Source organism: Lissotriton vulgaris, chromosome 6, assembly GCF_964263255.1.
Source record: "Lissotriton vulgaris chromosome 6, aLisVul1.2, whole genome shotgun sequence".
NCBI classification, from domain to species: Eukaryota; Metazoa; Chordata; class Amphibia; order Caudata; family Salamandridae; genus Lissotriton; species Lissotriton vulgaris.
Genome location: NC_141694.1, coordinates 270,330,964 through 270,348,869, shown reverse-complemented (window position 1 = coordinate 270,348,869; position 17,906 = coordinate 270,330,964). Strand labels below are relative to the sequence as shown.

The 17,906-nt window shown below is 46.4% G+C and overlaps 1 protein-coding gene across 3 annotated transcripts in view; it reads left to right on the top strand.

The window, feature by feature from the left end:
- The first annotated feature begins 276 nt into the window (after positions 1–276).
- The window catches only part of KCNS3 (potassium voltage-gated channel modifier subfamily S member 3), a 492,233-nt gene continuing 474,603 nt past the window's right edge, over positions 277–17,906 (top strand). For all 3 annotated transcript variants that reach the window (XM_086926296.1, XM_086926297.1, XM_086926295.1), the window contains exon 1: positions 277–404. The gene's annotated coding sequence lies outside the window, so the exon portion shown is untranslated. The remainder of the gene's footprint in view (positions 405–17,906) is intronic.

Here is a 17,906-nt window from a genome sequence, read left to right as displayed (position 1 = left end):
AAACAGATGCACCACCACTGCGGACAGATGTGCTCGGCACACATGAAGCTGGGTGAGGGCAGAAGCACTTTCTGCTGACCCGCGAGGTGTGGCGGGACGGGCCGGGCTTCCACTGACACCAGGCTGCACCTTGCGGAGCCCGACCGTGGACACGGAGGCAGGGGGAGGAGGCTCCAACCCTAGAGCCAGGGGCGGGCCGCTCGCTCCTCCCTCGGCGGCCTCGGGCTGCCCTCCCCTCCTGCGCATCTGGCTGGAGCTCCAGGGCTGCAGAGGGCTCAGACCCTGGAAGAGGGAGTCGCCCTGAGCCGGGAGCTCCGTCGCCGCCGCGACGCGCAAGGGGGGAGCGGCTGCCCTGCAGGAGGCGCACCTGCCAGCACAGCCCTGCCGGGGGCCAGCATGCTAAGGTACCCCTGCCCCTTTCGCATGCAGCGCAGCGCTCCCATCTTAAAAGTTACCGCTTCCTCCCCGCGTTTACCTTGTGTTACCTGGCGCTGATAAAGTTTGTATTTGTGTGTCTGCGATGCTGCTTCCCGGATGCCTGCGTGGTTGTAGGTAGGACCAACCATGATAACTAAGTATCTGTCCTGCTTATTTTAATGATGGGGCTGTTGTGCGGAGGAGGGGGGGGGGGGGGGCGGAGGATGATGCATCTCCAAGAGTGCCTAGAGTAGCAAAACGTATACCTAAGCACCTGTTGTACAGCGAACACGAGCGGCAGCGATTCTCATAAGTGAGCATGTGGCGTAATTTATCCTTGGTACTGTGTGCAGACTTACAACAGCGTTGTATCTGTCATAAAATGCGCCTACCCGAGTACTTGTAGGAGTAAACCTTCACCCCTCTTTCCAGGAGCATTACAACTTCGCGAGCGCCCGTAAAGATAACTACACAACTCTCGCAGCGACTTTAACGCCTGTAAGAGCAGGGCTTTAAGTGGGATGAAAAAACCTGTGTGAGGGAGGGAGGGGGTCTCCCAAAGGTGCATGGCCGATGTAATTAAGGGCGTGGCTTAAAAACACAAGGTAAAAATCTGTGCATAGGATACTGTGCCACCCGACTGGTATTTTGTTTCTGTCATGTCACTACACCTACAACAAGGTAGGACTGTTGGCTTTGTAAATGGTTGTTGTTGCTTAAGATAAAAAAGCAGCAACTATGGCTTTGTTGTATATAATATTGAACATGCTTCACTTCTGACATGATGCCTCCGTGAAAGTACTATAGCAAGTCTTTAAAATTACATCAAAGGCTGTGAAGGGTGGCACTGCTTCAGAGTTGAGGTTGAGATAGTTTTTCCACCCAGAGAGTGAGGGCAGAAATAGCGAACCCGATTGGGACCCGTCTCAGCACCTGCTTTTAAGAACTGCCGGTGCTGAGCACAGGCAGGACCCGGCTCACTTAAAGCACTGTGTAAGAGTAATGCATCTCCCCGAGCACCTGTGTGTGTGTGTGTAGGGGAGTGGGGTTGTACTGGGGTGCGGGGGAAGATTGGGAGGGAGATGCAACATCAGCACCTGTGAGAACTGTAGTGGCGGCGCTGCACAACTCTTTACACACCTGTACGGATAATGTAGTTCCGTGAGCACATGTGAGGAATGTAGCGCGTGTTTACAAGAACCTCGGACGCGTCGAAGACCTCTGTAGATCACGGCTTGCGATAGCGACCAGTGTCCAACTCACTGAGCCATCCCTCCCCTCTCGTTCACAGTGAATCTGTCTCGAGCCTCTCAGATGGGACATACTGAACACCGCCGACTCAGTCTGCGTCCGTCTCGTGTGTGATCTGTTGTGTTCCTCTTGGGTGTGAGGCATGCAATGTAGCCCCGCCGTTGTTGCTCTGAGGTGTGAGACATTACAGTGACTCAGCTCGCGCTCTGCTCCTCTTATAATAACCACAGCCCATCTCAGGTGTGTGACTGTTGACACAGACCATCCTATCCCCTTTGAGAGGACATGCTCACCTCCCGCGCCCTGTGGTGCCTCATACGGTCTCCTGTGCATCCCCTGCCCAGCCTTCCGCGCCCTGGGCGAGCGCTGCCGCATCCCGTCCTCACTGGGGCAGACGGCCCTGCTGCCTATTTGAACTTTCTCTGGTTTATTTACATCCGTCCCGGAAATGTGGCTGCAGGCGCTGCAGTGTGCACCGCGGCTCTGAGCCAGCCCCGGCGCTGCCCATGGTTCGCATCGGCTCTCTTTGGAGACAGGCGGACCGAGGCACCCTCTGCAGCGGCTCCTCAACCCCGTGCCTGGGGCAGTCCGCGGGGCTGCACTCAGTCCTTCTCGGCCCCGGCAGGTGCACCTATCTGTCCAGAGCGGCAGTGCACTCTTTCTGCTGCAGTCACCCTGGCTTGAACACTGTCATTTAAGTTTCAGCCACTATTGGTAGGTGGTTACTTCTGGTGCGCTCTGTCTTCATCTGATGCAGTCATAAATGTATATATAACTGCAGCTAAAAAGACAGTGTACAAGGGCTGACAGCAGATAAGGACCGATATATATATAGGTCTTTATTTACTGTCATCTCTTGTACACTGTCATTTTAGCTGCAGCCAGTCCTGGTGCCCTCTTTTCATATGCAGTTAGTTCTGGTGCACCCTGCCCTTATATGTTACTGTAGTCAATGTGCTCTCACCTTATCTGCCCCAGTCATACTGCTCTTCCTCCTTTTGTGGTGTTCCCTGGTGTGCTCTGTCCTTATCTGGGGTCAGCTCCTGCACACATTGTCTACTTAGCTGCAGCCAGTGCCAGTCGGTGCACTGTCTCCTCATCTGCAGCCTGGTACACTCTCTCCTCATCTGCATCCTGGTGCACTCACGCCTCATCTGCATCCTGGTGCACTCTCTCCTAATCTTCAGCCTGGTGCACTCTCTCCTCATCTGCAGCCTGGTGCACTCTCTCCTCATCTGCATCCTGGTGCACTCTCTCTTAATCTGCAGCCTGGTGCATTCTCTCCTCATCTGCAGCCTTGGTGCACTCTCTCTTAATCTGCAGCCTGGTGCGCTCTCTCCTCATCTGCAGCCTTGGTGCACTCTCTCCTCATCTGCAGCCTGGTGCACTCTCTCCTCATCTGCAGCCTGGTACACTCTCTCCTCATCTGCATCCTGGTCCACTCTCTCCTCATCTGCAGCCTGGTGCACTCTCTCTTAATCTGCAGCCTGGTGCACTCTCTCCTCATCTGCATCCTGGTGCACTCTCTCCTCATCTGCATCCTGGTGCACTCTCTCCTCATCTGCATCCTGGTGCACTCTCTCTTAATCTGCAGCCTGGTGCACTCTCTCCTCGTCTGCAGCCTGGTGCACTCTCTCCTCGTCTGCAGCCTGGTGCACTCTCTCTTAATCTGCAGCCTGGTGCACTCTCTCCTCATCTGCAGCCTGGTGCACTCTCTCCTCATCTGCATTCGGGTGCACTCTCTCCTCATCTGCATTCGGGTGCACTCTCTCCTCATCTGCAGCCTGGTGCACTCACTCCTCGTCTGCATCCTGGTGCACTCTCTCTTAATCTGCAGCCTGGTGCACTCTCTCCTCATCTGCAGCCTGGTGCACTCTCTCCTCATCTGCATTCGGGTGCACTCTCTCCTCATCTGCATCCTGGTGCACTCTCTCCTCATCTGCATTCGGGTGCACTCTCTCCTCATATGCAGCCTGGTGCACTCTCTTCTCATCTGCATCCTGGTGCACTCTCTCCTCATCTGCATCCTGGTGCACTCTCTCCTCATCTGCATCCTGGTGCACTATCTCCTCATCTGCAGCCTGGTGCACTCTCTCTTAATCTGCAGCCTGGTGCACTCTCTCCTCATCTGCAGCCTGGTGCACTCTCTCCTCATCTGCATTCGGGTGCACTCTCTCCTCATCTGCATCCTGGTGCACTCTCTCCTCATCTGCATTCGGGTGCACTCTCTCCTCATATGCAGCCTGGTGCACTCTCTTCTCATCTGCATTCGGGTGCACTCTCTCCTCATCTGCATTCGGGTGCACTCTCTCTTAATCTGCAGCCTGGTGCACTCTCTCCTCATCTGCATCCTGGTGCACTATCTCCTCATCTGCAGCCTGGTGCACTCTCTCTTAATCTGCAGCCTGGTGCACTCTCTCTTAATCTGCACTCTCTCCTCATCTGCATCCTGGTGCACTCTCTCCTCATCTGCAGCCTGGTGCACTCTCTCTTAATCTGCAGCCTGGTGCACTCTCTCTTAATCTGCAGCCTGGTGCACTCTCTCCTCATCTGCATTCGGGTGCACTCTCTCCTCATCTGCATTCGGGTGCACTCTCTCTTAATCTGCAGCCTGGTGCACTCTCTCCTCATCTGCATCCTGGTGCACTCTCTCCTCATCTGCATTCGGGTGCACTCTCTCTTCATCTGCATCCTGGTGCACTCTCTCCTCATCTGCAGCCTGGTGCACTCTCTCCTCATCTGCATCCTGGTGCACTCTCTCTTAATCTGCAGCCTGGTGCACTCTCTCCTCATCTGCAGCTGCAGCCTGGTGCACTCTCTCCTCATCTGCATCCTGGTGCACTCTCTCCTCATCTGCAGCCTGGTGCACTCTCTCCTCATCTGCATCCTGGTGCACTCTCTCCTCATCTGCATTCGGGTGCACTCTCTCTTCATCTGCATCCTGGTGCACTCTCTCCTCATCTGCATCCTGGTGCACTCTCTCCTGATCTGCATTCGGGTGCACTCTCTCTTCAACTGCATCCTGGTGCACTCTCTTAATCTGCAGCCTGGTGCATTCTCTCCTCATCTGCAGCCTGGTGCACTCTCTCCTCATCTGCAGCCTGGTGCACTCTCTCCTCTCCTGCAACCTGGTGCACTCTCTCCTCATCTGCATCCTGGTGCACTCTCTAATTATCTGCAGCCGGTGCACTCTCTCCTCATCTGCAGCCTGGTGCACTCGCTCCTCATCTGCAGCCTGGTGCACTCTCTAATTATCTGCAGCCTGGTGCACTCACTCCTCGTCTGCAGCCTTGGTGCACTCACTCCTCGTCTGCAGCCTTGGTACACTCTCTCCTCATCTGCAACCTGGTGCACTCTCTCCTCTCCTGCAACCTGGTGCACTCTCTCCTCTCCTGCAACCTGGTGCACTCTCTCCTCATCTGCAACCTGGTGCACTCTCTAATTATCTGCAGCCTGGTGTACTCTCTAATTATCTGCAGCCTGGTGTACTCTCTAATTATCTGCAGACTGTTGCAGTCTCTCATTATGTGCAGCCTGGTGCACTCTCTCCTAAACTGTGGCCTGGTGCACTCACTCCTAATCTGCAACTAGTAGTGGTGCACTCTTTTAGCTACAGGTAGCCCTTGTACACTGTCTCCTCATCTACAGTCTTGTGCACTCTCTTCTCATCTGCAGCTGGTGGTCTCTCTCCTCAGGTGTAGCTTTGTAAAGCCTCTCCTTATCTGCAGACGTGTGCTCTCTCTCCTTATATGCAGCTAGTAGTGGTGCACTCTCTCTCCGGGTACAGTCAGTGCTTGTACACTTTCTCCTTACCTGCAGCCTGGTGCACTCTCTCCTCGTCTGCAGCCTGGTGCACTCTCTCCTCATCTGCAGCCTTGTGCGCTCTCTCCTCATCTGTATCTTGGTGCACTCTCTCCTCATCTGCAGCCTGGTGCACTCTCTCCTCATCTGCAGCCTGGTGCACTCTCTCCTCATCTGCAGCCTATTGCACTCTCTCCTCATCTGCAGCTTGGTGCACTCTCTCCTTATGTGCACCTGATAGTGGTGCACTCTCACCTTAGCTACAGTCAGCCCCGTTCACTGTTTCCTTATTTGCAGTCAGCTCTTGCACACTGTCTCCCAATCTGCAGCCTGGTCCACTCTCTCCTCATCTGCAGCCTGGTGCACTCTCTCCTTACCAGCAGCCTTGGTGTTTACTTTTATTCCTCTGACTGCAAAGTGAGAGTATTTTGTAAAAGTGACCTAGGTGACAATCTTGCCGGGTAGTCCTGGTGCATTCTCACCTTATCTGCAGCCAGCTATGTGCACTCTTTCCTTATGCTCAGTTCTGGTGCACTCTCCTTTACTGCAGCCAGCCAGGGTGCACTCTCGTTCTCTGCAGTCAGTCTAGGTGAACTGTCACATTTCCTGCAGCTAGTCCAGATTAACTCATTCCTTAACAGCAGTCAGTCCTGGTGAACTCACTCCTTATCAACATCAAGTCCTGGTGCACTCACCCCTTACCTGCAGCCAGCCTTGTCTGATTAGAAAATTTGGTCTCACCCCAGAGCAGTACAGGCAGAGGTTCAGGGGCACCCGGAAAGTCAGCACCCATTGCTGGGTGGACTTAGTAGATATTTCAGTAAAGACACTATGGGACTCGATTTGAGGGTAACCAGGTAGGCACATATCAGCGGCTCTACAGTTCATGAAGGAGCACTTATTGGCTAGTTGCCTCTTAGAAGATTTACACCAGCATCTAGTAGATTCTAAGCTTTCCAACCCCAGAGAGCTGGCTCGGAAAGCTGATGAATGGGTGCAAACAAGAGTAACCAAGCAGTTCCGAGGGGTAACTCCAAGAAGGGGGGTGGGTTAGGCCTTCAAAAACCTGAAAAATAGAGGTGGTAAGCCCATCACAGAGACTCCATCAGTACCCCTGAACCCTAAAAAGTAGGAGAACAAACTCCACCCTAACTCTGATAAGCAGAGGCAGGGAGACACAGGGCTGCAAAAGTATTTGTACTACAGGGTGTGCTTTGACTCTCAACTGTCAGGTCACTTCAGGAGTGACCCCGCCTGTTCCAAGAAAGAGGTTAGCACTGGGCTGTCCAGTGTAGCCATAAAAGAGGGCTCCTCAGATGAGGTGGCCCTCATAGCATGGTGCTGGGAGACAGGTCCCGATAGTAAGCTGGTACTCCCTGAGGTTGGGAGTAGGCACTCCCACTCCATTCAGATGAATGGGATCCCGACCATTGGCCTGAGGACACATATGTCAGTCACACCCTAGCGAGTTACCGGTTTGTGTCTCCAGACCTGTATGTGCCAGGAGAAAGAAAAAGTGTCCGGGTAGCCACAGGTGAGGTCACAACCAAACTTGTAGCACTTGTCCCCCTAGAGAGGGCGGGTACTTCTGACTGGTATACGGTGCTGTGTTGACCTCCGCTTAGATTGTATCCTAGGCCCTTACCTTCCAGAGGTTGGTCTGATATCAGATGGGATGGTCACCCAGGACACCCCCAACCCAAAGTTAGTGGGGACACAGGCCCTGTAGTTCAGAGACCGAGGTCCCAAAAGAAAGGGAAAAAGAAGAGAAAAGGAAACTACTCTTGAAGAGAGTTCCAGTGAGCCAAGGATCTTTGGTCCTAGTAAGGGAGAAACCCATAGTTGACACTAGTGAGGCTTTCCCTGACCGCAAGGAAGTCATGAGCAGCCAGGCAGCTGTCAAGAATGAGGGTGTCACCCCTGCCTGACAGAAGGGAGAGTGGAAGAAGGGTGTCTGCTACAAGATGTGGTAGCCCCCCACTCTAAACAGCAGAAGAGGTTCCAGGAATCCACAGTTGCCCCTGAAGCAGCACAGCCACCTGTCTGCAGAGATCTTATGGTGTGGTTCTGGATTCTGACAGCTGTCCGTAACCTCTGCTGTTTGCTGGCCTTAATGGCAGCATTGTACTTGGCATGGGAGGCAGATCCCATGGCCAAAAGTAAGTTAGGCCCCTGACCCTGTTGTTCATGGTGGGATTGCTCAAGTGTTGGTTAACTTCTGCAGGTTAGCTAGGTGTTACCCTACCAAAGGTACGGATAGAAGAGGTGGGCACCTCCCTACACAAACTAAAAAGGAAGGAGGAAAATGGAACAGCTGTGTTGAACTTTCAGTTTAAAAGGGGCCCTGTAACTGTGCTGATGGGTCAGCTTCCAAGAAGAAGTGACCTTAGCAGGAGGATGTAAGGCAGAGTAGGCCCTGCAAGTGTATAGCTTGGTTTCTTTGCTTTCTTACAATCTCTCCTAGGGTTGGGCTGAGCCTCCTGGGCTGTTCGTTAGGGTGTGTGTGGGGGTGCAGGAGGGGGCAGGATGGGTTGTGTGAGAAACCAGGGCTTATTGCAGTGTTTCCCTTAGTTTTGCCATCATTTTGACTACTAGATTGTGGTTTTCTGACTCTGTTTGTGCCCTGTGCTCTGCTAACCAGACCCAGGATCAGTGCTCTGTGTGAAAGGTATATGGTAATTAGTGTGTAATTACAATTGGTATGGCAACCTACCTGTAAACCCATAGTAGGGCATGTATGTTTAGAGGCCCAGTAGATTTAATGCACTTAAGAGTGTACTTCTGTTTTGCCTGCTGTCATTTCAAAGGAAGCCTGCTTTTAAAATTAAATTATATGCAAATTCGACTTTGGAATTAAAGGTACTTCCAAAGTCTTAGGAAGCCTTATTTTTACATGTAAGTGACCCCTAAGGTCCCCCCTAGGTACCCTGGGGTAGGGTGCCTTGTAACTATAAGCAGGGACATTATTAAATATATTTTATATGTCATGATGAGGGGAAACTGCCCATTTCGTTTTTCCCCATTGTAGTACATTAGCTCAATAGGCTAACATGGGAATACTTTAATAAAGTATAACTATTGACAAGAATGAGCTAAAAATAATAATTAAAAGACTTACAAGAATAGTTATAATAAATCCAACAACTAGCCAAAGTTAGATTCATTATAACTATTACAGAACATAAGTTATAGAACTTGCTTTTTTGATGTGCCAAAATACAGCCTGTCAGCAGCCTCTCCTGATTAGCCAGATTTTGACAGGCTGAGCCAAACTGCAAAGCTGCAGAGAAGAAGTCAGGACTGGGGTGGAGTAGCCAAACTGGTCTTCAAGGAGGGAATGCCCGTTAGGACAGGACACAGGCTCACCCCCACTTCCTGAACCCACAGCCAGACAGTAGCCCCAGTAATTGAATTAGCAGAGGGGCTGGAAGGAGAGTTTTAGGGAAAGTTAGCCACACCAGTGGGATGGCTTAGCCAGATCTTACCCTCCAGGTGAGAGTTTTTCAATTTTTTTGGACAAGAATATGCCACACTTTGGAGGAAGCTGTCATATTTCTCGGTGCCATCCGGTACCCCATTGGTCAGGAGTACCCCCGCTTGTCACCCAAGAACACTGGATAAATATGGGAAAGATGCCCAGCAACTCAGATCCCTGCCTGAAACTACAGGAAGAAAGAAGGATTGCCCCGCTGAACGCGAGTACATGCACCCTGAAGGGCTCCACCTGCAGCACACTTTGGACTTCAGCAAAAGAAGGACTTTGCCTGACTCCTAAAAGTTTGAAGAGTGGGCTCCCTGAGAGCAACAGGTTAAAAGAGCTCCAAATACATCATCTCCACCAAGAATAACCCAGCTAGACAGCAGTCAGTGGACTTTAAATGATCTAGTCCCAACTTCCCAAGGAGCAACTCTGAGATTCTGGAAGCATGGATTAGTGTTGTGGACCCTCAAAGACTCAAAAGAAACGTCTGGAGAAGAAGGACTTCCCTACTGGACCCATGGTTTGCACAAGAGAGGACTGCACCTGCTCCACTCTCAAGGCTTCACAACTAAAGGACTTTGCCTGTCTTGAAAGATAAGGAGTGGACTCCCTGATCAGCAACAGGTAGAAAAGTGCTGGAAGGGCTACCTGCAACATCAGCAACAGGTAGAAAAGTGCTGGAAGGGCTACCTGCAACATCAACAACGAGGACAACTCCAGCTGACTGGCTTAACCTGGGTTTTGCTTGGCTTGACCAGGTGCATTGTGGGAATTGTAGTCCCAGACTCCAGGAGGCAAATCAGAGCTTCTGAACTCTTGGCTGGTCCTGTGGAGTGTGGACCACTTTCCTGCATCAAGAAACCCTTCTGGAAGTGTAAAAGTGTTACAACGCAGGCAGCCTGAACTCTTGACTTTGTAATGGTCCAGCACAACTGTTTAAAATCATTTAAACAATACTTACTTTTAAGCGCTAGTGTTACTTTTAATCCTCAAAAATCCATATCTTTGGTTCCCTACATTGGATTTTTGTTGGTTTGGGGACATTTTAATAATGCAAATATTTCCTATTTTTACAAACTGTTGTTGGATTTTTATTGTATGTTGTGTCTTACTTATTTACTTTATTGGTGTTTTTAAATGCTTCACACACCTGTCTGCTAAGTTAAGCCTTTCTGCTAGTAGTCAAGCTACCAAGTGTTGAACAAGGAATAATGTAATGAGAACTTGACTGTGCCTTATTTGTGATTGCGATGTTATTACAATCTGTAGGTACCCATCTGCACTTACTAATAAACCACCTTTCATCAGCATGTGTTGAACATACTAAATATTGGGGGTTCTCTGTAAAAAAAGCAATGGTTGCCCAAGCAAAAAGAACAATCAGCCATTTATAGAAGTTGTGGACAAAAGTGTGTGTTTGACGTTGTGCAGTACACAAAAGTGTTTAAAAAGATGTGGAGTGCATAATTTCTATAAATGTGTGTACATATCCTCATCCATGTTGAGACCACCTGGATTTATGCTGTCTAACCTTAAAATATATGTAGATTCCAGCTGCCCTAGAATTTGTTCCCAGTTCTACCCCTGATGTTCAAAGGCACTGCATCCATGACAACGCATTGCAGTTCTCTGTCTCTATTTACATGTACCCCTGTAAAGTGCCTAGCCACTGGGTAGGGGTTGTCTTGGTTTTTTATGGTTCTGACATGTTGAAGTATATGCTCATGTACTTGAAGTTTAGTACTGCCCATATATCAGAACCCACTAGGTCACTCCAGCACATACACCGCATAGTCAGTTTTACACATATAAATACCCTGTATGTATTGTGATGTTCTCTCCAAGGGGGTGCTAAAGTGTGTCTTACTGCACCCATATTCGCAGGTCCTGCAGTTACGGAACCCACAGCTGCTTTTCAGCCAATTTGCTTTTTGTAGGCTCTGATAGGTTACTCCTCAACAATTCATCCCTCATCGATCTTAGTCGCTTAAATCTACAGCCTAACGTGACAGGGAGTTTTGGGCCTATAAAAGATCATTCCTCACTAGATGCTAGTGCTTGTTCAGTACCCTCCTGATGGTGTCATGTTCAGTACTGTAGTGTGTAATTAATCTATGTTCATGAAGAATGTGTGGTGTGGACTTGTGCTTTTTAAACAAAACTACTTCCCTTTACATGTGTTTGATATTCTCTATCGATTTCCTCATCCCTTCTCTAGAAAAACCTCTATTACTGAATCTACCTGCCACCTTCTTGGCAGCTGCGTCAGATGCTTCTCACTGCAGTTTCTATGTGCCCTTAGTACCTCCCCGTATGGTATGCCCTCCTTTGGATTAGCGGGGTAGAAACTGCTGACGTACAACATTGTATTGTGTGCCATTGGTTTACGGTAGATCATAGTTTCCAGTCAGTGGATTCTTATGTATACCTTTAAATCTAGAAATACCACTTCTGTCTTGCCGATAGGGCTAGTGAACTTAATTTGTTGTGAATGATGTTAACAAACTCTCTAGCACTATGTTCTGTCCCCATCAAACTATGAACAAATCATCTATGAGATGAGTCCAAAGCAATATTTTATTGTTCCAAGCATCTTGATGTCCAGTCTGCAGCACCTCCTACTCCCACCAGCCCTTATGTAAATTTGCATAGCTGGGGTCCTTGCAGGTGCCCATAGCAGTTCCCCTTAACTGCCTGAACACCTTATTTTGGTATAGGAAGTAGTTGTTTTCTGGACACAATTTGGCCATACTCATCAACATTTCTGTATGTTTAAATAATGTGAGAGGTTTAGCTTTCAAGAAGTGTTGCATTGCCTGCAACCCATCACCATGTTGGATACTGGTTTATAATGAAGATACAGCCATAAAAATTAAGACAAAGCAGTCTTCCCAAGGGATATCAAATATGCGCTTCAAAAAATCCCTTGGGTCCTGTACGTATGATGGGAGGCTTTTAAAATAATCTTGCAGAAAGTAGTCCACATTTTTAGAGGTGTTCTTCAGTAGACTATCGATTTCTTTGACAATTGGACATCCCAGTGGTCTGTGTAGATCTTTGTACACGTTTCGAATTAAATAAAGCACAGGCAACTGGGGGCTAACATTCATAAGAAATAAAAATTCTTCCTGAGTTAATAGTCCCAAGTTACACCATTCAGTGATTTCCCTATGTGTTTGTGTGTGTGTGTGTGTGTGTGTATGTATTTATATATATATATATATATATATTCACTGAAAAAACCATGGAATGTTGACAGACGTCTAACAGCAAATCAGAATTTCGCTCACGCACACCCGATACGCGCACTGTGCTCGTACGGTGCCCGCAGGGTGCGCGCACGGTGCGCGCTTCTAGGTATATATATTGCATTCATGCAAGGAGAACAACCATTGCATTAGTGTATAGCGATAATTGCACATTTGTTTTAGCATAATCATAAAAAAATTTTTTATGCAAGATAAAATTATTGGATGGCTTTTATAAATTGTCTTTTATATTATATTTTTTAGCATATTTATATGTTATTTATTATGTGTATTTGACATGCTATATAACTTAATTCTATGCTGCTAGCCTAATTTGCACATCCTTACGCATTTAAGCGGAAATAAGATATGAATGTCATTTTGAGAAACCATTAATAATGTGATTCAAAAGGTGCTTTCACTTTATTGTGCATAACCTTGAACAGAAATGCTACCAATCCAGCGAACACCAAAACACTTAATATGTGTAGTATATCTTCACTGTTCATCACTAGAGCACGTGGTGCTATCACGAGAGAAAAAAAGAGTGTGTGCCTTATTTAAAGTGAACACTACTGCATGTCCGCTGTGTGATCAAGGGCAGTTCCTGCCCGAAACGCGTCATGCCTATCCTAACCTGTGATGGATAATAAACCTATGCTGTAAACACTCGAAGAGCCATGTGGTGGTCCGTATTTTCTGTGGTCACAACCTTTGGAGCAGAGATTGACCCATATATATATATATATATATATATATATATATTCACTGAAAAAACCATGGAATGTACAGACGTCTAACAGCAAATCAGAATTTCACTCACGCACACCCAATACGCGCACCGTGCTCGTACGGTGCCCGCAGGGTGCGCGCACGGTGCGCGCTTCTAGGTATATATATTGTTTTTCTTCTTATTTTCTCAGGAACTACTGCAGGGATTTACACCATTTAAGCAAAAGCGTGATCTATGAATTAGACTCTACCATTTTGCCAAATTTCTTCTAATTCCGTTCTGCAGTTTGGGTTGTAGCCGTGTCTAATCGTCCTATGGAAAATAACCTGGGGAAAACACGTTTGGGACCTCCCTTTTTTCTCAGCCCCCACTTGACAAATCCCCCCAAAACTTTCAGGGAAGGAACGGAGCAGAGCGGGCCATCTTCTTTGAGAAATTTGCGAAGATTCATCAACCGGCGGCAAAGTTATTCCCAATAGAATGTTGCGGATTCCCTATGGAAACTAGGTCCTAACTATAACTACCTACTGGCGACCGCCAGGAGGTAATATATATAAATAAACCAAGTGGGGGAGCCCTGAGCTCTGATATAAACATTTGGCAGACAGTCCAAACAGGATTCAAACCCAAATCAATATTTGTGCTAACAATGCCGAAAGATGGTCTAGATCTGTTTGCTGAATATGTGATAAAGGACTTGAAAGAACTCTCCATCCTAAGCACAAGGCAGCAATATAAACAAAACCAAGATCACAATAGAAAATACAATGCACTAATGGAGAAAATAAAATCAAGATCAGATATAGTGGTGTAATGGTCCGACAAAGGGGGAAATATAGTACTCTGGCCACTCGAAATGTATAACAAAGAAGCGCTCAGTCAACTGCAGGACAGAGAATGCTATGCAAGAATAAGTCCAACATATCTGATAGGCATTCAAGAAAGATACCATAATGAACTATACAAATGGAAAGGAAAAGGCCTACTCAGCAAGAACGAATTTGATTTTCTAAAGAATGATTATCCTGTTACAGCACAAATGTATCTGATCCCAAAGATACATAAAAATGAGAAAGTACCACCAGGGAGACCAATTATATCGGCAATAGGAAGCCTCTTTGAGAACACTAGTGTCTTCATTGATCACTTTCTTCAACCAGAAGTCAGAAAGCTACCAGCATATATAAAAGATACAGGAAACTTCCTGACAAAAATCTACGATGTCAAGTGGAAAGAGAACTATTTATTCTTGACATTAGATGTCCAGGCCCTATACACAAGCATTAGGCACAAGGACGGTCTTAATGCCATAAAACATTTCTTGGGGAAAAGACCTATAAACCAATTTGAATATACAAAAATGCTACTTGAAATGACAGAGTGGTGCCTTACAAACAATACATTTATGTTTGACAGACTGTTTTATAAACAAATCCAGGGTTCAGCTATGGGTACTTGCTTCTCCCCCAGCTATGCGAATCTGCATATGGGCTGGTGGGAGGAGCAGGTACTTATGACATTACACAGGGAAACCATGAACCAAAATGTTATTGTTTATAGACGATTCATAGATGACATCTTCATTTTGTGGGAGGGCAGTGTTGAAAGTGCGATATGTTTTACTGAACAATTGAATGAAAATTCATTGAACCTCAAATTCACCTGCAACACAAGCAGGGAGAGTATACAATTTCTGGATGTAGAACTGTTTGTACAACACGACAAAATACAAACACGCACCTATCGCAAACCCACCGCGGGCAACGTGATCCTTCACGCAAATAGTTTCCACCCAACACCACTCAAACAGTCCATCCCTTATGCGGAATGCCTCAGGATGACACGCAACTGTAGCACCAGTGAAGGGCTATCTGAAGCAAAAAATAACCTATTCACGAGATTGAAAAAGAGAGGGTACAAAACCTGCAAGACTGCTGAAATCAAATGCAGCACTAAAAACCGACATGACCTACTGTTCCCAGAGGTAACTGAGTCAGTAACTACGACACAAGAAAGACAACCCCCCAGGTTAATTACAGGTTTTAATCTCTACCATGCGAACCTTCGAAAAATACTCAGAAGGCACTGGCCTTTGGTCCGGAATGACACGACCATAGGGGATAGAATGGGTGAAAAACCATTAGTGCCCTTTAGAAAAGCCAGATCAATGCGTCAACAACTGGTACGCAATGCCCCTGTTATCACAAAACAAAAAAACTGGCTCCAATCCCAAAAAGGTTTTAAAAATTGCGCCAAATGCAAGTCCTGCAGTCATGGGAGCAATACAACGAGTATAACAGTACCGTTCAGAAGAAAACCCTGCTCCATCAGAGAGCATTACACATGTAAGATGGAATATGCCGTATATGTGCTCACATGTGTATGCGGCAAACAATATGTAGGGTCCACAATACACCCAGTGCATGTTAGAATCCTGCAGCACCTACGGGCAATCATGAATAAGGATCCATCCTACCCAGTAGCACGACATATCCATGAGATTCATGAAGGTGATTTTAAAGGTCTGACATATTTTGTCATTGACAGTATCCACAAGAATGTGTGGGGCGGGAACTGCAAACTAGCGTTACGCCGCCTGGAATCTAGATATATTATTTTGCTGAATTCTAAGATTCCTTCAGGGCTAAATGCTGATGAAGCCCTAAGTGTCCATATCTAGTGCAGCCTTCCCCACCCTAGTATCCTTAACAACACCTACCCATTATGCGCTATCACTGTAAATATTTATACACTTCGTGTCACAGGAGAACAAACCACATCCGTCAGTCCACACTGACACCATCACCTGAGCACACCCAACATAAACCCTGTTACCATCGATCACCGCAACCCCCTAAGATGAAGTGGCGAGTTGTCGCAATAATTTTGTAAGAGGTGCGCACTTGCGCTACAGCACGTCATTGACCATTGTGTAGAATCTGGGCTAGAGCTGTAATCAACAATTTGGTAAACAGTTTAGGCAAACCAGGGGAGACATACACACTTGTGGTCTAACGAATTGTTAGCTTACCGGCAAGAGATTGAACTGGGCACAACGGAACTTGTTCTGACTCTGCCAACAGGCCGACAAACCGATCTTCGGTAAGCTCGATCCCTTACATCACCCGCTCTAAACTCAGACCCAATCACATACGTGACACGTTTCTCTCCTGTGACACACCAAAATTTCCATGACGCTCTGGGAGACGCCGCAGGTGAATCACTATACAACTGTCAAGCGGGGGAATGTTATTGAATAAATACAGGGATTATGATGATAAAACATAAATGTGTCAAAACAACGAGTGTGGCAAATTCAGAAAGATATTGTTTAAACAAAGGTATTTTAGACATGTTGTTAATGTTTAAAATAAGTGTGAAAATACGTGAATCATAAGTTAACAAGTCCGCCAGAAATGTAATAGGCATGTTAACAGTCACGTCAACCTTGGCAACAAGGAATGCCAATTAGTTATGTTAATTGTAACTCAAGACACAATGTAAAATGTATATAAAGCGCACTATTCAGTGGTCAGATGTTAGTGAGCAAGGCGGGAGAAGCCGCCGAAACGAGTCTGAGCAGAAGCTGATTTGTGAAATAAAACGTTTGAATTAAGATACACGGAGTCAGCGCCTTCTTTGATGATCAAGACTGGTATGGTGGAAATATAAATATATATATAGATATAGATACAGATATATATATATATATAACGCTTAGAGGTCCTTTCCCTCAAAAGGAACGACAGCACTCCGGGGGTGGTGAGATTAGCAGCGGTCTTGTTTATTTAATGAAAAGTAAACCACAAACGCGTTTCGGCGTCAGCCTTCGTCAGTGTCAATGACACTAGGCACATGATTCGATTTTAAAGCTCCTTCATGGTAACAGACATAGGTGAAGGACTAACCCTAGATCTAATATAGGCACCATCTTGTAGTGGATAAGATGTGCACATTAACACATACAATTACCCTTCAAGTAAAGAAATTAAACTGTGTATCGGTTAGAAAAATAAGTAGTAAATGCAAAAACAATAATTATACAAATTATATAATGTGACAACATCTAGCTGTGGATCGCATAGGTCCTTTCATTGTTAGTCTGTCCCTATAAGAATGATGCTTAAATCAGCATGGTAATCAAAGAGCAAATACACTAATAAATATATACATATAAACACACACAAAAATGCACAGAGAAATGTATATACACTAAATGGCTAACCTAATTCATATATCTTTACTTCATGTTATCTTACGAGCCTAAGATAAAATAGATGATAGCCATAATATGTCTTATCTCTGTCAAGCGGGGTTAAACAAATACCCCTACATTCTTATCTTCCATATGAGACAGAAAAGATTAAGCAAAATTAATAAAAAGAGGAAAAGGAATAAAGTAAAAAGAAGAAAAGGAAAAAGGAATGGAGAGGGGGAAAGAGAAAGGGAAAGGTTTCAGACAATTAAAGAACTATAGAAGAGAAAAACAGTAGTACTTGAATATATATATAAATGTGTACATATGTAGGCAAATATATATAAGGTGATGAATAAACTGTGCGAACTTATAGCAAAAACTCATTTTCCTATATCATATATATTCTCCTATTCTGAGATCATGCTACAGACTTGTTTCTAACATTGACTGCTGAACAGATGCATCAACCTGAGTACTGATATCTCCCCTTGGTACATCATTTCCCTAGGTGGACGGCCATTTCCTCCCCGCTGTTAAGACCTCCCGGATACTTAGTCGCTAAATCGATGATATATCTCGATTCTAATCATCTGAGTCGTCTTAACCTGTCTCCGCCCCTGATGTTATTAGGTATGCAGTCCAGCCCAAAGTATTGTAATTTGCTGCGATCTTTGTTATGGTACTCAGAGAAATGGCGAGCTACCGGGTAGGAAGGATCAACCTTGTCAATGGCCCTAAGATGCTCTAGCACCCTCAATTTTAGTTGGTTGATGGTAC